This window comes from Cherax quadricarinatus, chromosome 16 (genome assembly GCF_038502225.1).
Source record: "Cherax quadricarinatus isolate ZL_2023a chromosome 16, ASM3850222v1, whole genome shotgun sequence".
Taxonomy (NCBI): domain Eukaryota; kingdom Metazoa; phylum Arthropoda; class Malacostraca; order Decapoda; family Parastacidae; genus Cherax; species Cherax quadricarinatus.
Genome location: NC_091307.1, coordinates 3372172 through 3394246, shown reverse-complemented (window position 1 = coordinate 3394246; position 22075 = coordinate 3372172). Strand labels below are relative to the sequence as shown.

Genomic DNA, 22075 nt, shown 5'->3' with positions numbered 1-22075 from the left:
TGGTAACGTAATTCCCTCAGCTGTTTGCTCTTAATCGCTCCGCCGAAGTCGTATCTGGAAGGGCTGACTCCAGGGCACAACCCCAAGAGCTGTCTTTCAGGACCCGTTTTCCAGGCTCTCGGGAAGAGCCCGCTTAGAAGGCTTTGCTGAGAGCCCTTCCGGAAGGACCTGCCTGGAGAGCCCGCCTCCAGGGCTCTTCAGGGAGGACTCGCCTCCAGGACCCAGCCTCCAGGGCCCACTGCTCAGCCCGGGCAAATGATTAAATCGATTAGTCGGGCAGTTTAGCCTGGCAGTTTCTTTCTCATCGGGAGGACACGTTACTGCCTGGTGTATCTTTTATGTATCCCGCGGGTGAGGGGAGCCTTGCTGTGGCAGCCGCTGCCACCACCACCACCACCACTACTACCACCACCACTACTACCACCACCACTACTACCACCACCACTACCACCACTTCATACCATTAGTGCTTCCACACCCCCTCACACCACCACCAATAACACTGCACCCATTATCACCACAATAACTACCAACATTAGCAAAACTAGTGAGTCTAACATGTACAATCCGTACTAAATTATCTTGCAGAAAAAATAAGTTAGAAATATTAGGAAAAGTAGAAAATGACGAATAAAATAAAAAGATAAAAGAAAAAGAACTATGAAACAAAATAAATCGAAAAAATAAAAAAGACAACTTTGAAAAGTGACAACAATTGAAGCTACTCCAAAACTCGACTTTTTTTTTCCATCCCTCACTCAACTCTTTAGTTCTCCCACTCATATCCCCAATTCATCTTCCACTCATATCCCCAATTCATCTTCCACTCATATCCCCAATTCATCTTCCACTCATATCCCCAATTCATCTTCCACTCATATCCCCAATTCATTTTCCCTCCATTCCATCCCTCCCACCCTTAAAATTTCTATTACGTCAGGAAATTTTTCAGACAGGATTGAAACCTAGAAATTTTCAGTTAAAGTAAGCTTTCCCAAGTCACTAAATATGAAACTATTTCACTCACATCAACTCACCCACACTATATAATATATATATATATATATATATATATATATATATATATATATATATATATATATATATATATATATATATATATACATACATACATACATACATACATACATACCCGCACACATCTCGCATCAACGTCAATACACAGTAACTAGCTCAGAGATTTACATCGAGATTAATCCCAAGGCCAAGAGCTGAGCAATATGAGTTATGATGCGAGACTAAAATATACCTCTGATATACCTTTGATGAGTTTCAAGAGTCACTACTCTCGGAGCTAAACGTTAAAACATTGAAGTCCTCAAGGATACTGGGTGACATCAGCACATACAACATACCCACAGGAATCAATATGGTGTAGAAGAACATGTTACTTCAGAGGTGGTAAACAGGTACCCGAGGGCAATCTTAGAAATCAAAAATACGAGTCCAAGGAAATATTTCTTCAGCTCCCAGAGGGGTCAGGAAGTGGAAGGACTTGGACGGCGAAATGGCGGAGGCAGGATCAATACAGAGCTTTAAGATTAGTTATGACAGGGCTCACGAAGGCAGGAGATAACGAATACAGTAGCAGCTAGAGGGGGACAGGAGCTACTACTCGACCCCTGCATCCACAAACAGATAAGAAATGTGTGTAAGCGCACGCGAACACGCACGCACACATGCGCACACACACACACACACACACACACACACACACACACACACACACACACACACACACACACACACACACACACAAGGTAGCTTGCTACATGAAGCAACAGAGTAAAAGAAAATCAAGGCTGAGTGTTGCGCTATGTCTGGCATGCTGGCTGGCAGCGTTCACCCTTACTGCCCGGGGGAGATGTGGGCGGCAGGGGAGAAATGATAGGAGCAGGGGAGGGGGAGATAGACAGCAGGGGAGGAAAGCAGAAGTAAAACAGGGAGCAGAGAGGAGACAGGGAGTAGTGGTGGTAAGCAGAAGTAAAATAAGGAGCAGAGGAGAGATAGGGAGAAGGAGAGAAGAGCAGAGAAGAGCAGAAGAGAGAAAGGGATCAGAGGAAAAATACGGAACAGAGAAGAGATAGAGAGCAGGGGATGGGAGCAAAGGGGTAATAGCAAAGAGGACGAAAGTGGAATAGGGTAGATGAAAGGGAGTGGAGAGGAGAGTAGAGGCGAGCGGAGCAGGGGATAGGCGGAAAAGGGAGAGGAGTGGAGGAGAAAGGGAAGACTAAGAAAAGGAATTGGAGAAAGGGGCAGGAGATAGGCATGAAGTACAAGGCTAGGATATACTTGCATGAGTGTGGGTGAAGAATATGGGGAGATTTGTTCATGGAAAGGTAAGAGAAAACAATGGGGAGAGGAATGCTCTGATGAAACTGAGACTGAAAAAAAAAACTGAAATGGTGAAAATTATGGGAAGGAATGTCCAGGTGAAATTATGGGGAGGAATGTCCAAGTGAAATTATGGGGAGGAATGTGGAGATGAAACCATGGGGAGGAATGTGGGGAAGATATTATGGGGGAGGAATGTGGGGTTGAAATTATGGGGAGAAGGGGAGACGTATATTATATTAATTTTTAGGGACTGCTTAGAGAGAATTGAGACCAAGATGGCTAGAAGGGGAGGGAGGGAGGGAGGGAGGGAGGGAGGGAAGAAGGGAGGGAGGTGGGGGATGGAGGTGGGGAGGGATTGTGGTGGGGAGGGAGGTGAGGAGGGATGGAGATGAGAGATGGAGGTGGGGAGGGATGGAGGTGGGGAAGGTTGGAAGGGAAGGTGGGCTGAGAAAGATAGAAGGTTTAGGAATGGGATGTAAGGTTTAAAACAAGTACACTTCGTATGGTCAGCAGTTATAGGAAATAATGTCACTCAAGCGTAAGGTTCAGAGAGTCGATGACAGCGCTCTCACTAGAGTGGAACATCGTCTAATTAGAACTAAAACTCATTACCTTCGGCAGAGCTAATCAGTGAATTTAATTAGGTACTCTACTTAGCAAGTGTCGCTTATGAGTCCACTTAAAGATTGACATCCCTGAAACCCACCTAAGTTTCCAATGAATATGAAGAAACCCTCTTACCACTTAGTCACCACTTAGGTTCACTTTAAAGATAATATATTAATGAAATAAAATACCAATAAGTTGAGGAACAAGACAAGTGTTTAGAACCTGTTCGTCCAGCATAATGACATCAACATGGTGGCCTGGTGGTTAACGCTCTCGCTTCACACGGTGAGGGCCTGGGTTCGATTCCCAGCCAGAGTAGAAACATTGGACGTGTTTCTTTCAACCTGTTGTCTATGTTCCCCATCAGTAAAATGGGTACCTGGGTGTTAGTCGACTGGTGTGGGTCGCATCCTGGGACACTGACCTAAGGAGGCCTGGTCACAGACCGGGCCGCGGGGGCGTTGACCCCCGGAACTCACTCCAGGTAAGCATTTGGACTCCAGGTAAACACCAAATGAAGTCGCTGGCTCTCAGATGGCTTCATCCAACCTCTACCTTTGATATACCTTCGAACAGTTTCGAGAGTTTAACTACTCTCGGAGCCCGGCCATGGGCCAGGTTCGTGCGGTGCTTGCCTGAACAACCAAGCTGTTGCTGTTGGAAGCCCGCTGCCCCACATATTCATCACAGACTGATTGATCCTGTTCTCTCTTTGTACGTCTCATAACAATAAGAAGGTTTTCAAATGAGTTTTTGAGGGTAACAGATTTAGCTTGTAAATAAAGTTAGGAAATTTAACCCAACCTTGAAAAACCCTGTGTAAAAAAAAAAATGGATATCTCTTGTACCCTCTCCAGCATTTATTCTCGAAATTAGATTGACAAAACCGCTGACTGGCTGGCGAAACATCGGTAAACATACGCAGGTGTTGCACATGTTTCCTGTTTATTAATAGGATTATTGCATAATAATGGGATAGGATTATTGCATAATAATGGGTTAGGATTACTGCATAATAATGAACAGGATTATTGCATAATCCCAGGAGGAGCAGCAGCAGGAGGAGGAGCAGCAGGAGGAGCAGCAGCAGGAGGAGGTTTCTCTTATATATTCAGTTCAACATATCCTCAATTCAAAATTAAACATACACGACTAAAAACGTCGATTTCTTCACGTTTCGTGCTACTCGACCAGGACTTTTTTTTCTGTATTTAAAATCAGGTTTAGGTTAATTCACGTTCGATGAGATGAAGTCGGACCAGACAAGGAGAGGTTGGCCTGAGTTTGGTTACGTAAATCTAGAAGAAAAATGATTATCCATCATATATAATCGAACTAAAACAAGGGAGGCGACACGTCAGGCAATGTGGTAGCGGTGCAACACCAGAAAACGTGGTGCAGTGAACAAGACAGGAAAGAAACGATATTATAATATATATACACACACACACACACACACACATATATATATATATATATATATATATATATATATATATATATATATATATATATATATATATATATATATATATATACAATCTAAAATATATTTAGTTGGATCAGGCTAAATTAAATTGCGCTTGTTATGATAAGGTTAGGTAATTTTCTAAGGTTCTTTTGGTACAAAATTATTAATTTTTACATTAACATAAATGAAAAAAGATATATCTTTAAACGCATAAGAGAAAATTATAGAAAAGACTTAATTTTAAACGAGTTCTTGCTAACTAACCAATATTTAACCTATTCGGCATGATATATATATATTATACATAGTGGGAGAGGGATGGAGGAAAGGAAGGATGGGAGAGGGGAGAGAGGCAAACAGACAGAGATAGAGAGAGAGAAATGGGATGGAGGATGGGAGGGGCGTGCGTGCATTAAAGTTAGAATATTACCAAAGTGCGAGGCAGGCAGGCAGCGTGCAAGGGAAGATATGGGAATGAAGTGGAGGAAGATAACATCGGATGAGTGAGGAGAGAACAGAAGGGAGACGAAAAGGAGGAAGAACAGAATGGAGACTAGGAAGTGGATGAGGATGAGGGGAAAAACAGACAGGATACTAAAAAGGGGGAAACAGATGAAGACGACGGAAGACAATTATGGTCAGATGAAGTAGGAAAATGAATGAACAGAGTAAAAAGAGGAAGGGGGGGAACAGACTAAGATGATAGGAGGAAAGGGAAGACAGGTGAGTTAGGGGAAAGGAGAGGAGCCAGGAAGGCGAGGAGAAATTTACTTTTAATCTAAATCTTGATTATTTTACAGGTTTTAGTGACCCCGTGTGAGGCTGGCGGCTGCTTTATGACCAACCCTTAGTTAGTGGAGCCTCCGCATACCGCCCGCCTCCCACCACCTCGTGAACCCCCATCTTCACCCGCAGGCGCTATTTATATCGTCTACATATTTGTCTTTTTTTCCATTTCCTAATATGGCTGAGTTAGTATGCTATATTCGGATCACCTACGGTGTGTTCGTGTCAGCCATATCTGAATATCATCTACGGTTCGTGTCAGCCATATCTGAATATCATATACGGTTCGTGTCAGCCATATCTGAATATCATCTACGGTTCATGTCAGCCATATCTGAATATCATCTACGGTTCATGTCAGCCATATCTGAATATCATCTACGGTTCATGTCAGCCATATCTGAATATCATCTACGGTTCGTGTCAGCCATATCTGAATATCATCTACGGTTCGTGTCAGCCATATCTGAATATCATCTACGGTTCGTGTCAGCCATATCTGAATATCATCTACGGTTCGTGTCAGCCATATCTGAATATCATCTACGGTTCGTGTCAGCCATATCTGAATATCATCTACGGTTCGTGTCAGCCATATCTGAATATCATCTACGGTTCGTGTCAGCCATATCTGAATATCATCTACGGTTCATGTCAGCCATATCTGAATATCATCTACGGTTCGTGTCAGCCATAACAGGGTAAGACAAATTAGTTCTTCATACTTGATGTTTGTTTGTTTAGTCATTACTGTACTAACAGTATTTTCAACACTAAACCTACCTAACATATGCTGCAATCTACCTAAGAATCGCAAGCTGAAAAATGCCTAACAAGCATGCTGAAACCTAACTACTATATGCTGAAACCTACGTTATTTTAAAATAAGCCAAGCAAACTTATTCTGAGGTCCACGTAACACACAAGTTAACAACATTTCAGCATGTTGTGAGGCATATGCTTAAGCCTATTTAACAAACTCCCTGAAACCAGCCTAACAAAAATATTTTGTAAAACTTCCTACCTAACAAACTCTGAAATATCTCTGCTTGTGTTTAACGTGAAGGGCAGAATTTCCTGAACGAGGTGACAACCTTAATTAACTTCATAAATTCTTTTTTAGTTCTTCTGAGTTTTTCCGTCAGAGAGTTGAGCAGTTAATTTTGTTACTCATTTTTGCGTTGGATTTAGGAAGGCAGGAAGTTAAAAAAAAAAATATGGGAAGATACATTTGTCATAGTGTCTGAAACAAGGAATTACGAGAAATCGCTGAAAATTTCAATAAACACGAGTAGTCACCGTCATCCCAGGTTAAGATCTATATTAAAGAGTCATCAAGCTACATAGTAGTGAAACCAAGAAATTATTGATTATACGGTTCAGGATAGAGCAGAAATATGGCACATGTTGCAAATATTTGGAATAGGTGGTAGGTTACTAAATGCTGTAAATAATTTGTATGTGGATAATGAGGCTCAGGTTAGGGAATGCAATAGAGAGGGGGGGACTATTTTCCAACAAAAGTAGGCCTTAAGCAGAGAAGTATGAGTCACAATGGTTATTTACCATATTTATTGATAGAATTGGAAAAGAAATGGAGGCTTGGGTGATCAAAACATAACGAATATGATATAAAATGCTAAGAAGCACGATTGCAAACCACATGGATTCCCAAAAACTGCACAATCCAGGGCAACATGGGTCACAGCAGGTCGCTCCTGCCTCTCGTTGTGATATGGTCTTGGATGCACTGGAAGAAAAACAGAATGCAGATGTAATATACAGTCTTTGGAAAGTGCGATTATGGCTTAATAGCGCACAAAATACGTGCTAAAGGAGTAACTGGCAAAGTGGGGAGATGGATCTTCAACTTTCTAAACAATCGAACACAAAGAGTAGTGATCAACAGAGTTAAATCGGCAGCTGCCATAGTGAAAAGCTCTGTTCCACGAGGCACAGTACTCGCCCCCATCCTGTTCCTCATCCTCATATCAAACATAAACAGAGATGTAATCCACAGCACCGTGTCATCCTTTGCAGACGACACTAGGATCTGCACGAGACTGGCCTCTATTGAGGACACGGTTAACCTCCAAGAAGATATTAGCCAAGTTTTCCAATAAGCAACGGAAAACAATATGATGTTCACTGAAGACAAATTCCAACTACTCCGTAATGAAAAACTGGAGGAGATAATTTGAACTGCGTATATTACAAACTCTGATCATACAATAGAGCGAAAAAATAATGTGAGGGACCTGGGAGTGGTAATGTCTGAGGATCTCACTTTCAAGGACTACAACAGTGCTACGATCACAACTGTAAAGACAATGATAGGATGGATAATGAGAACGTTCAAAACAAGAGATGCCAAGCCAGTGATAATCCTTTTCAAATCACTTGTTCTCTCTAGGCTGTTGGACTCTCTCGTACGTTGGACTACGTGTGGCCAGCAGTTAACAGCCTGGTTGATCAGGCCCTGATCCACAGGGATGCCTTGTCGTGGAATGGGCCGCGGGGGCGTTGATCCCCGGAATACCCTCCAGGTAGACTCCAGGTCACAGTTGTTTTTCCCCTATGACAGTTCTTTTGGGAAATTCTGTAGAGGAGCTACGAAGGAAGGGTAGTCTATCGTTATTCTGATCACAACCTCGCTGAAGTGAAAGCAGGCATATAATTGTTTGTGGATAACCTAACAGACATAGCAGGACGGGATGTTTAGCAAATTTAATATACCAAGAATTGACTTTGATGTTATAAACATTGAACTAACAAATATTCCATGGGAACCCATCCCGGAACAATGCATGGAAAGACGGCAAGCATTGAATGAAAGACAGAATACACGTGTCCCTCATAAAGCCTAGTAGAGCAAACAGAGAAAGAGACCGTACAAGATTTTGCAAATGATGCTGAAGGGATGTTGAACTGCTTAAAAATCGGCAAATATTAAAGCAAATGTAATAAAGCTTACTCGGAGAATCTGTAGACAGAGTATAAACTAAAGCACCCAAATCGAACAGCAGAAACAAAGGAACAACAAAAGAGGAACATTCAGGAAATTGGAAAAATATAGTTTTTCCACACAGGCAAAAATCTAAATTTAAACCCTCTTGCAGTATTGGTCCTCTCCTAAAAGGAGAGTCACACAAAGCTGACAAAAACAAAAAAAAAAAGAAATGAGTAAATCCTGAAAGAACAGTATAAATCAGCATTCAGCAATCCAGTGTACACCCTAAAAACAGATGAGAATTGAAGACCCAGATGTCTTCAATTATTTTGCCCATCCTACTAATTATAATACGAAACTATCACAAATCCTTTAGTCTTCGAAAAAGAAATAAACAACATGCCCTTCAACGCTGCACTTGGTCGTGATTTTTAAGATTGAGTGTAAATAAAGGCCAGTTACCATTAGCACTAGCTAATGATCTTTACCTTTGATATACCTTTGAAGAGTTTCGAAAGTTAATCTACTCTTTGAGCCCGGTCATGGGCCAGGCTCGTCTGGTGCTTGCCTGGTCAACCAGTTTGCTGCTGCTGGAGGCCCGCTGCCCCACATATTCATCACAGCCTGGTTGATCTGGCACCTGGTGAAGATACTTAAAAATGCAGACACAGCCCCTTTTCACACATGAAGCGGAAGAGCGATGAAAAAATACATTAGTATCATACATTAAAAAAAACTCTGAAAGTGTTCCGAGACGCTAACTGCTTTTATGAAAAAAATATGACCTATACACTCCAAGTCAACATGGCATAAGAGTAGGACGATCTTGCTTATCAGTCTACTGTTTCTTATCCTTACGAATTAGGTAAATTCACTAGCTACAGTTTCGTACCATTCTTGGCTGGCAATACCAAAATACCTTTATCTTTGATGAGTTTCGAAAGCCTTACTACTCCCGGAGCCCGGCCACGGGCCAGGCTCCTCTGGTGCTAGCCTGGTGAACCAGGCTGTTGCCGCTGGAGGTCCACTGCCTCACATATCCAACACAGCCTGGTTCATCTGGCACCTGGTGAAGATACTTGTCCAGTTTCCCCTTGAAGATGTCTACACTTGTTCCAGCAGTCTTTTTGATACCTTCTGGTAAGTTATCAAATAATCTGGGGCCACGGATGTTGATACATTGTTCTCTTAGTGTGCCCACCGCACCCCTGCTTTCCACGGAGTTTATTTTGCACTTCCTCTCAGATCTCTCACTTCAGTATGTTATGGCAGTGTGCGGATTTAGGACCAGGCCCTCAAGTACTTTCCAGGTATATATTATCATGCATCTCTCTCTTTTCTAAGCTTCTGAGTACATACTTAAGACTTTAAAGCGTTCCCAGTAATTTAAGTGCTTTACTGGGTCTACGAGGGCCGTAAACGATCTCTGTATTTGTTCCAGCTCTGATATTTCTCCAGCCCTGAACGGGGCCGTCAACAATGAACAGTATTCCAAATGTGGGAGAACTAGCGATTTGCCCCAGTAGAAGATACAAAAAATTTTTCCACAGATATCAACGAAGTTTATCAATAGACAAATGAAATAATTTTCAATGACATCAAATTTCAGTTTAGATACAGGGAGCATCAAGAGCTCGTAACGCGCACAGACAACAGAACGTAAGCGGATATCTCATAGGCCAGACGAAATAGGTAAATGACGAACGAATAATAATGTCAGATGATAAGTCATTTAGAGAACACAAAGCAAGTGCAGCAAAGACCAGAGAAATGACATGGTGGGCACTGTGAACTCTGAAACAAGAAATATAACGCCAATGATAGTTCTGGTTAAACCATTTGTGCTCTCACGTCTTGAATCTTGATAGATGCTCACGGCTCCTTTCAAGGCTGGAGAGGTATTAGAGCTGAAAAATTAAAAAAATAGTTAACTGTCCGTATAATTAATGAAGTATTTAAACTACTGGGAATGCCTCAACGTACTTGGAATGCACTCTCCTGGGCGAAGGAGGCACCTGATAACGTACACTGTACACTTGGGAGACAGTGACGAGATCCCAAATCTACATGCACACAGTGGGTGCAGTACCCCGTGTTTCTCCAACCCTTCCATACACCCATCTTCTTCTCCTCATCCGCTCTCCTTTCCCTCATTTTTTCTTTCTCCTCATATAACCTTCTACATTTTATTCTATCTCCGCTTCCTTCTCCCCTTCCTCTCTCCTTCTTCCCTCCTTTCATCACCGCTTCCCTCTCCTTTCTCCTGATCTCCCTCCTCTCTTCTTCCTCTTCTCCTCATCATCATCCCCATCCTCTTCATCCTTCCCCTTCGAATATCTCCCATCCCATGGTGGCCTGGTGGTTAACGCTCTCGCTTCACACGGTGAGGGCCTGGGTTCGATTCCCAGCCAGAGTAGAAACATTGGACGTGTTTCTTTCCACCTGTTGTCTATGTTCCCCATCAGTAAAATGGGTACCTGGGTGTTAGTCGACTGGTGTGGGTCGCATCCTGGGACACTGACCTAAGGAGGCCTGGTCACAGACCGGGCCGCGGGGGCGTTGACCCCCGGAACTCTCTCCAGATAAACTCCAGATCCCTCCTTTTAGCATCCCCTCTTCCTACCACCTCGCCATTCTTCCATCTCATTTTATCTCATCCCTTTCCTCTACTCCTCCCCCTACTATTCCTCCTCCCTCTCTCTCCTCCTTCGCCTCCTTTCAGACTCCAGTGACCACCAGCTTTACCCACTTTTCTCCAGGGTAATTTTATTAAGCGTTCCTTCCCGGTATTGCGATTACTCCACCAGTTTCCTGCACTTGTTGACCTCTGACTTTTCCCTAGTCTCTGTTTCGAATATTAAATTCGCTTTTTTAACATTGACTGAATTGTGTTATCTTAAGATAAATCGACATAATGTACCATTGTTCTATGCCTGTGTCCTCAGAACCACTGTAGACATTAAAAGTTATGTTACTGTCTGTGAAGTATTTCTATATTATCCTATGAATTATTGTTATTATTTAATATTTAATAGTGCAGCATCTGTGTGTTCGTTTTCACCATTCTCTCTCGTATAATATATATATATATATATATATATATATATATATATATATATATATATATATATATATATATATATATATCGTGCCGAATAGTTAAAACTTGAGATTTTGGCTTAAATAGCAACGCTCTTCTTGCTGAATAAGGCAAGCGAAAATTTGTGTATGCAATAATTTCGCAAAAATCATTATGAACCTAACGAAAAAATATATTTAATTTTGTTTGTTAATAAATTACTGTAAACTTATCTAATATATTTTTAGTTGGATTAGGCTAAATTAAATTGCGCTTATTACAATAAGGTTAGGTAAATTTTCTGAGGTTCTTCTAGTACAAAGTTAATATTTTTTATCTTAACTTAAATCAAAAAAATATCTTTAAACGTATGAGAAAATTTTAGAAAGGACTTAATTTTAAATGAGTTCTTGCTAATTGATCAAGTTTACCTATTTGGCACGGCACACACACACATTATATATATATATATATATATATATATATATATATATATATATATATATATATATATATATATATATATATATAATTTATAAGCACGCATACATAAAATACATATACGTTATATACATACATTACATATACGTTACACACATACATTACATATACGTTACACACATACATACATTATATATATATATATTACATACATACACACATGCATACAGAGATGAATCCCTTTAAATGGTGATACAGTGTGTTCGCGGTCACCTGCACACATGACTGTGGACGAGGCTGTCTAAATCATTTCCGCCTAGTGACTGGGAGTGACAGGATACCACTCACGTGTGAGGTGTGAGAGAGACGTGTATCCAGACAGCCCCACACACACACTGACACGAACGCATATATAACAAACAGGTGGAACGACATCATACTCCGCGTTCGCCAGAGGCGGCGGTTTGCATGTGGATGGGAATCCGCGCTAACATAACCAGAAGAAAATGTTTGCAACAAATATATATATATATATATATATATATATATATATATATATATATATATATATATATATATATATATATATATATATATATATATATATATATATATATATATATATATATATATATATATATATATATATATATATATATATATATATATATATATATATATATATATATATATATATATATATATATATATATATATATATATATATATATATATATATATATATATATATATATATATATATATATATATATATATATATATATATATATATATATATATATATATATATATATATATATATATATATATATATATATATATATATATATATATATATATATAAAATATATATATATGTCGTGCTGAATAGGCAGAACTTGCGATCTTGGCTTAAATAGCAACGTTCATCTTGCCATATAGGACAAGTGAAAATTTGTGTATGCAATAATTTCGCCAAAATTATTCTGAACCTAACGAAAAAAATATATTTGATTGTGTTTGTTTAGTACTAAATTATTGTAAACGTATTTAAAATATACTTAGTTGGGTTAGGCTAAAATAAATTACTCTTGTTATAATAAGGTTAGGCAAGTTTTCTAAGATTCTTTTGGTGCAAAATTAAATTTTTTTTGCATTAACAATAATGAAAAAAATATATCTTTAAACGTGTAAGAGAAAATTTCAGAAAGGACTTAATTTTAAATGAGTTCTTGCTAATTGACCAGTTTTACATATTCGGCACGACATTATATATATATATATATATATATAATATATATATATATATATATATATATATATATATATATATATATATATATATATATATATATATAATATATATATATATATATATATATATATATATATATATGGCCACATTATTAGGTACGGCCCCCAAAATAACCTGAATTTTTCGTGGCATGGATTCAACAAAGTGCTGGAAACATGTACATGTAGACATGATAGCATCACGCAGTTGCTGCAGATTTATCGGTTGCACATCCAAGCTGCGAATCTCCCGTTCCACCACATCCCAAAGGTTTCCACCAAACTGTGACCGTATCATGTGCATGTCGCAGCAGAAAACGCGCGATTCCTTAGAGCGAGGGACGTTTTTCCTATCTTCAAAAGTCCAGTCTTGGCGAACCTGTGCCTACTGTAGCCTCAGTTTTTTCTTAAATGACTGGGGTGGATCCCAGAGTGGTCTTTTGCGGTTGTATGCAATCCACTTCAATGTTCAACGTGTTGTGTGTGCAGAGATGCTCTTCTGCATACTACTGTTGCAACGAATGGTAATTTTAGTTACCGTCTCCTTCCTGTCAGGGTAAACTAGTCTGGTTATTCTCTTCTGACCTCTCTCATGAGCAAGGAATTTTCGTCCACAGAACAGCCACTGACTGGATGTGTTTTTCACACCATTCTCTGTAAAGTGTTGAGACTGTTGTTTGGTATACTCAGACTACATCGTCTGGCACTAACACTCATTACAACGTCATAGATACTTAGATCACATGTCTTCCTCATTCTTTTGTTTGGTCTGAACAAGTGAAAGTCTTGACCATGTGTGAATTTTTTTAAGCCACGCGATTGGCTGATTAGATATCTGCATTAACGAGCAGGTATACGAGTGTACCTAATAAAGTGACCACTCAGTATGTACAGGTATTCAAGGGTGATGAAGCATCAAAGTGTAGTGGACAACTGCCAATTAATTGAGGAAACCTACATGAAGACAGTTTTTTTTTTTTTTAGCATTGCTTGTGTGTCCATGTGGATTTCATCAAACCATATCCAAATGTGCTCCAGATAATCCTTTTAGGGCCTCGTTCCGAGGTTTCTCGTGTATCCCAATGCTCTTGCGCAGCCGTCCACAGGATGGACATGAGTGTGCGCAAACTTGCCGCTTCGGCATGCATGTTTACCTACAACAATGTGTACATACTGTATATGTATATCTGCTCAAATGTGCAAATACATGCATACCTGCACGAAGGAGTACATGCATGGATGTCTGCATAATAGTTCATGTATAACACTCCCATTTGTACAAATATATATTCGTATATTTATATGTATACAAGTAAATAAGTGAATACAGGCATACATGCAAGCATACACGCTTACATTCAAAATGCATCTGTGTACATTCAAGAACACTAGTATACATCGAAAAATGCATGGATTTTATTGAACAAATACATGCATTCATACACAAACGCAGAGGCAACAAAGCCTCGGGACTGATGGACAAACTGTTTATCCATCAATCCCGTGGCTTTATTACACATACATTGTAGCTCGTTGCAATATCCATTACAACACAAATGCAAACGCACTTATACTTATTCAAGCGTACATACATGAGAGAGTATTAATCCAACCTACGTCGTTACGTATGCACAGACAAGCGTTCTCACTCGTAAAAGCTTACTAAAAGGTGTGCACACGAACACAGAGAAGACACGAACCCGCGTACACACGAACCCATGAACACAGAACAGACACTCACCCGCGTACACAGGAGTTTATGAACGCAGATGTAAAGGCAAGCAGGAACCCAAGAATAGGGGGGCTCGCACCTAATACCCCAAGAGTACTCAGGAACAGAGGTGCGCACACTCACGCGCGTGCACACCGTCACATCAGCATCACAGGATATCAGATGCTCATTTGCATGTCCTAAGTGCTTCTAGCAGGGGCAACTTTGCATGTCTGGGCACCGTCTTGGTAAGCTTAATATCTTCCTTAATGGGGAACTCACACGAGAGTTATTTTCTGGACGACCAAACCAATTTTGTCTCTCTCCTCTCCCACCCCAAAATCTTGTATGCAATATATGCTTTCTCGCTCCTCCCAAAAAATCATGAAGATAAATTAACTTGTTATTTTGAAACTGAAATATGTAACTTTTATTTATAATTCGGAATATGAGGACCATTTACATGTTCCTCACTTCAGACCGACGATTCATTTTCGCTAATACTAAACAAATGGTTAATTTTGTAACATTTATTTTGAAAACTTAAGAAAAAAATCATGGTAAAAAGAGAAACATATGGCGAAAGGCCTTTATTATTAAGTTGTTTCATCTACAGGTGGCGTAATAAGGTTTCATGTGTGCGAAACGTAATATTAATAAAGGTCTCATTTCGTTGCCGGCTACGCAATACTTCAACATTTTTTTTTTTATTGATACATTGCTGGATGACAGCAGTGAGTATACATAACTTAGTTTCAGTGTAAGTGAACGATGAAAGTTGTGATAACAAGAGCGCCCTCACCTGGAGAATAACTCAGCGCTTAAAGCTATAGAAAATAAACTACAAAACGCACGCAAGAGATAAGGAATACCACGGGATCGAACTCTTGTATATATGTGTGACTTTGTAAATGGTCCAAGTCGGACCGAAACGTCATCGTAAGCTTCTCTCTTTTATGTGCGGGTTATTTGTGTATGGGATGGTATCATGATTTTGAAAAGTGCAGATCACATTATCGTGTCTGGAATAATTCACAATCCTCAAATTGGTGATAAAACTAGACAGAATTAGGTTACGTTCAATTTGTTGGTTAGTTGTATAAAGTTCTATTGTATTCACGTGATATAACTGCAGTTTATTCATCATTAACCTAAAATTTTGTGAACCTATAAGAATATATTCGTTATATTTAAACACGGAGAAACAAAGTAGCATCTGTCATGCGCTACAAGCTTTGCTCATTACAATAAACTTAACAAATCCTCATGAACCACGGCCCGTTGGTCAAGCAGGTCACAGCACTGGTAGACACGAACCACGGCCCGTTGGTCAAGCAGGTCACAGCACTGGTAGACACGAACCACGGCCCGTTGGTCAAGCAGGTCACAGCACTGGTAGACACGAACCACGGCCGGTCGGTCAAGCAGGTCACAGCACTGGTAGACACGAACCACGGCCCGTTGGTCAAGCAGGTCACAGCACTGGTAGACACGAACCACGGCCCGTTGGTCAAGCAGGTCACAGCACTGGTAGACACGAACCACGGCCGGTCGGTCAAGCAGGTCACAGCACTGGCAACACGAACCACAGCCCGTCAGTCAAGCAGGTCACAGCACTGGTAGACACGAACCACGGCCGGTCGGTCAAGCAGGTCACAGCGCTGGCAACACGAACCACGGCCCGTCGGTCAAGCAGGTCACAGCATTGGTAGACACGAACCACGGCCCGTCGGTCAAGCAGGTCACAGCACTGGTAGACACGAACCACGGCCGGTCGGTCAAGCAGGTCACAGCACTGGTAGACACGAACCGCGGTCGGTCGGTCAAGCATGTCACAGCACTGGTAGACACGAACCACGGCCGGTCGGTCAAGCAGGTCACAGCACTGGTAGACACGAACCACAGCCGGTCGGTCAAGCAGGTCACAGCACTGGTAGACACGAACCACGGCCGGTCGGTCAAGCAGGTCACAGCACTGGTAGACACGAACCACGGCCGGTCGGTCAAGCAGGTCACAGCACTGGTAGACACGAACCACGGCCGGTCGGTCAAGCAGGTCACAGCACTGGTAGACACGAACCGCGGCCGGTCGGTCAAGCAGGTCACAGCACTGGTAGACACGAACCACGGCCGGTCGGTCAAGCTGGTCACAGCACTGGTAGACACGAACCACGGCCCGTCGGTCAAGCTGGTCACAGCACTGGTAGACACGAACCACGGCCCGTCGGTCAAGCAGGTCGCAGCACTGGTAGACACGAACCACAGCCCGTCGGTCAAGGAGGTCACAGCACTGGTAGACAAGAATAATCCCGTATGCAATTCAATAATATAGAGAAAGACATTACAGACAATTCCTCTTAACTTTATACTTCACTTTTCATCACTCCGTCATCTTACGTGAGAATTTTAAAACCGAGAGAACAAAAAATTATATATATATAAAAAAAAGGCAAACGGTATTTTTTTTTTTTTGTTATATATTGGATTGTGCCGCTCTACGACTGGTAGAGCGCTGTGCGTCATTGTATTATAAAAGACAATCGTGCCGAAAATATCGTAGTGTTGAAGACGCCATCACATTCTGGGCGACACTTTCTTGGGCGGTGCTATAAAACTTGGGGTTTACCTCCGCGCCCGACAGATACTGCTCCCGGCCCTCACCCGCCCTCCTGCAATTTGGCAAAATATGTATTGATGTTTTTATTCCTTCTCTTATCCTGTTTTTTTTGTCATTTTCCTCAGAGATTGCACACACACACACATACACACACACACACACACACACACACACACACACACACACACACACACACACACACACACACACACACACACACACATGGTTTCAGGGACGGGAAATCCTGTGTCACAAACCTACTGGAGTTCTATGACATGGTGACAGCAGTAAGACAAGAGAGAGAGGGGTGGGTGGATTGCATTTTCTTGGACTGTAAGAAGGCGTTTGACACAGTTCCACACAAGAGATTGGTGCAAAAACTGGAGGACCAAGCAGGGATAACAGGGAAGGCACTACAATGGATCAGGGAATACTTGTCAGGAAGACAGCAGCGAGTCATGGTACGTGGCGAGGTGTCAGAGTGGGCACCTGTGACCAGCGGGGTCCCGCAGGGGTCAGTCCTAGGACCAGTGCTGTTTCTGGTATTTGTGAACGACATGACGGAAGGAATAGACTCTGAGGTGTCCCTGTTTGCAGATGACGTGAAGTTGATGAGAAGAATTCACTCGATCGAAGACCAGGCAGAACTACAAAGGGATCTGGACAGGCTGCAGACCTGGTCCAGCAATTGGCTCCTGGAGTTCAATCCCACCAAGTGCAAAGTCATGAAGATTGGGGAAGGGCAAAGAAGACCGCAGACGGAGTACAATCTAGGGGGCCAGAGACTACAAACCTCACTCAAGGAAAAAGATCTTGGGGTGAATATAACACCAGGCACATCTCCTGAAGCGCACATCAACCAAATAACTGCTGCAGCATATGGGCGCCTGGCAAACCTCAGAACAGCATTCCGACATCTTAATAAGGAATCATTCAGGACCCTGTACACCGTGTACGTTAGGCCCATATTGGAGTATGCGGCACCAGTTTGGAACCCACACCTAGCCAAGCACGTGAAGAAACTAGAGAAAGTGCAAAGGTTTGCAACAAGACTAGTCCCAGAGCTAAGAGGTATGTCCTACGAGGAGAGGTTAAGGGAAATCAACCTGACGACACTGGAGGACAGGAGAGATAGGGGGGACATGATAACGACATACAAAATACTGAGAGGAATTGACAAGGTGGACAAAGACAGGATGTTCCAGAGATTGGACACAGTAACAAGGGGACACAGTTGGAAGCTGAAGACACAGATGAATCACAGGGATGTTAGGAAGTATTTCTTCAGCCACAGAGTAGTCAGTAAGTGGAATAGTTTGGGAAGCGATGTAGTGGAGGCAGGATCCATACATAGCTTTAAGCAGAGGTATGATAAAGCTCACGGCTCAGGGAGAGTGACCTAGTAGCGATCAGTGAAGAGGCGGGGCCAGGAGCTCGGACTCGACCCCCGCAACCTCAACTAGGTGAGTACACACACACACACACACACACACACACACACATATAATAGGTGAGTACACACACGACAAATAATATTAGCAGTGACCAGCCCCTTTTAAGGCAAGAGAAATTGTATATCTGAGAGAATATGCAGAAACTTTCACCGTCCGTATCAATTCAGTTAAATGCTTAAATTATTGGGAATGCCTGGCATCCTTCGAAAGTAGAGGAGAAAGATGCATCACAAATCATACCTGGAAAATACGGGAGGGATTGGTTTCAAATCTGTACACTGAAAATACCCCCTACAAGAACGGGAGGCTTCTGAGTCGTTGCCACTGACATGTGCAATAAACACTGCAGGAGCTAATTCAGTGCGTGTGAAAAGTCCAAGGCTTTTCAACATTCTCCTGTCGAATATAAATTACAAGCAAATACATAACTGTCTTTAAGAGCGAACTTGTCAAATTCCTCCAGTTACTTACCTTGGACTGCATGCTTCTAGTACCGATAGCCTCATTGATCGGGTTATCAAGTGAGGATGCCTGATCTGATGACAGGACTCGATAACGATGACTTCGAGAACCAAGAGAACTAAAGAACACATAATTAAAGGCTACTGAGAGAGAGATTTACAGGGTAGATATGGATAAATTGTTTGACCTGCCAGGAACATAAACAAAACTAGAGGACACCAATAAAAAGATAAGCAATAGTAATGTGAGGAAGTTCTTCTTTAGTGTCAGTGTGATTACAAACGTAATGATTTTTGTGAGGCGAACTCAGCATACAATATCAAGGTTAAGTATGATAAAGTTTTAGATGCGGCAATGCCCGTCAACATAGCTTTGAGAGACTCAGAGTCGATACTCGACCATTCCAAACTGAAGAGTACTAGCACATGCACATGCTGACAGTCACGCGCGCACACACACGCACACTCAACGTGTGGTACTGCCAACACCTGGAGGAGGTTACCTGGAGGTTATTCCGGGGATCAACGCCCCCGCGGCCCGGTCCATGACCAGGCCTCCCGATGGATCAGGGCCTGATCAACTAGGCTGTTACTGCTGGCCGCACGCAGTCCGACGTACGAGCCACAGCCCGGCTGATCCGGCACTGACTTTAGGTATCTGTCCAGCTCTCTCTTGAAGGCAGCCAGGGGTTTATTGGCAATTCCCCTAATGCTTGATGGGAGGCTGTTGAACAGTTTTGGGCCCCGGACACTTATGGTGTTTTCTCTTAGTGTACCAATGGCGCCCCTACTTTTTATTGGCGGCATTTTGCATCGCCTGCCCAGTCTTTTACTTTCGTAGAGAGTGATTTCTGTGTGCAGATTTGGGACCATTCCTTCCAAGATTTTCCAAGTGTAGATTATGATATATCTCTCCCTCCTGCGTTCCAACGAGCACAAGTCAAGTGCTTCCAAGCGTTCCCAGTAGTTAAGGTGCTTGACAGAACTTATACGCGCAGTAAAGGATCTCTGTACACTCTCTAGATCTGCGATTTCACCTGCTTTGTATGGAGATGTTAATGTACAGCAGTATTCCAGCCTAGAGAGAACAAGTGATTTGAAAAGGATCATCATGGGCTTGGCATCTCTCGTTCTGAAAGTTCTCATTATCCATCCTATCATTTTCTTTGCACGTGCGATCGTGGCACTGTTGTGATCCTTGAAAGTGAGATCCTCAGACATTACTACTCCCAGGTCCCTTACATTATTTTTCCGCTCTATTGTATGGCCGGAGTCAGTAGTATACTCTGTTCTAGTTATTATCTCCTCCAGTTTTCCATAACGGAGTAGTTGGAATTTGTCCTCATTGAACATCATATTGTTTACCGTTGCCCACTGGAAAACTTTGTTTATATCTTCTTGGAAGTTAACCGCGTCCTCAGCAGATGACAGCTTCATGCAGATCCTAGTATCATCCGCAAAGGATGATACGGTGCTGTGGTGTATATCACCGCCACTACTTTCTTTCTGCTATTCGTATCACAGGTAATCTCGTTGTTTGTTTACCTACTTCAAAATGCAACACGTTCTCCTGACAATCGCTGGTGAAATGCACCTCAGCGAGAGCTTTTGTTTCACGTTCATTTATTAATCTGTGTCTTCAACGCTTTACAAAGTCTCTTGATAAATTATCCAGACTTCAGAAACTACCAATACTGAGAGCCTCATTACTTAATCTTTACCTTGTCTTAATACCTTAGAGAGCTGAACCCATTCTTTAATCTTCCTCCTCCTTCCCCTCCCAGTTTTGTTGATATTATAGCAAACGCTTACGTCTTGATGCTTAGGATGGAAAGATTATTATTAATCTTTATCATTCTCGATTCTCCTTTCATGTTGTTGATGAGGATTAAGGTTTCGTTAAAATTATCTAGTCATGGGCAGAGAATTTCAGCACAGTTTAATGACAAACAAAAAGTGGGTATTTCTTTCATAGAAATACCTCAGGAATGCTACAAGAGATAGCGGCAAGATGTTTCGTGGGGAAAACCAATAACGAGGAAAAAACAGTGCTCGTTCAAAAGTGAATCAGTCGCCCGTTGGTTAGCTAGCAAGGCTGCAGCCATGAATCTTGTGTGTTAAAGCTGAAGTGGGGAAAAGCCCTCCCACGCACGCACTCAACCACGTACTCACCCACACGAACTCAGCGATACGCACGGACACCTACATGCACGCACTTCCCCCTACCTCCTCCCATCACAAGCGAGCGTGCCCCCCATCAGGAGGGTCGTCAGCTAGAATCACCCCCAACCTCACTCTTCCATTGTGAGAATATTTATATGGTGTTGACAGAAGAGTGTGTAAGTGGTCTCTTGTTGACACAAGCAGCGTTATGTCTCAGCCTTCCTCGTCCTGTGTGTGTGTGTGTTCTGAGTGTCCACAGCTCCCTGGGTCTCCTTGTATAGGCGAGTGGGAAGCACTTCCTGTCTGTCTCACTAGAGCTTTCTTGTGGTGTCTGCTGCACAGCGGTTTCCATTTGTCTGTCTGACATTTCTTTTGAGTCTCTCTCTCTCTCCCTCCCTCTCCCCCACTTCATCCCCCTCCCCCGACTCTCTCACCCCTTTCCCTTCCTCTCTGCTCCATCCTTCCAAACAAACCCAGTGCCCACTTTCCTTATCTTGTTCACCCGTATTCCGTGCCAGTTGAGGCAGTTTCCAACTCCATAAACCTCCCTGTTGGTGGTCTTAAGGAGTCTTACCGCCCCTTAGGTCACTGTTGGGGACTGGAGTCTCCCTTGTACTCCCTACCCTTCCTCCAACACTCCATCAGGTAGGTTAAGAAAAGACACAGGTTGCTTAGCATGCTT

The 22075-nt window shown here is 42.1% G+C and overlaps 1 protein-coding gene across 1 annotated transcript in view; it reads right to left on the bottom strand.

The window, feature by feature from the left end:
• LOC128688793 (nephrin) overlaps positions 1-22075 on the bottom strand; it is a gene marked incomplete at its 3' end in the record, with an annotated part of 745578 nt that overhangs the window by 588267 nt on the left and 135236 nt on the right.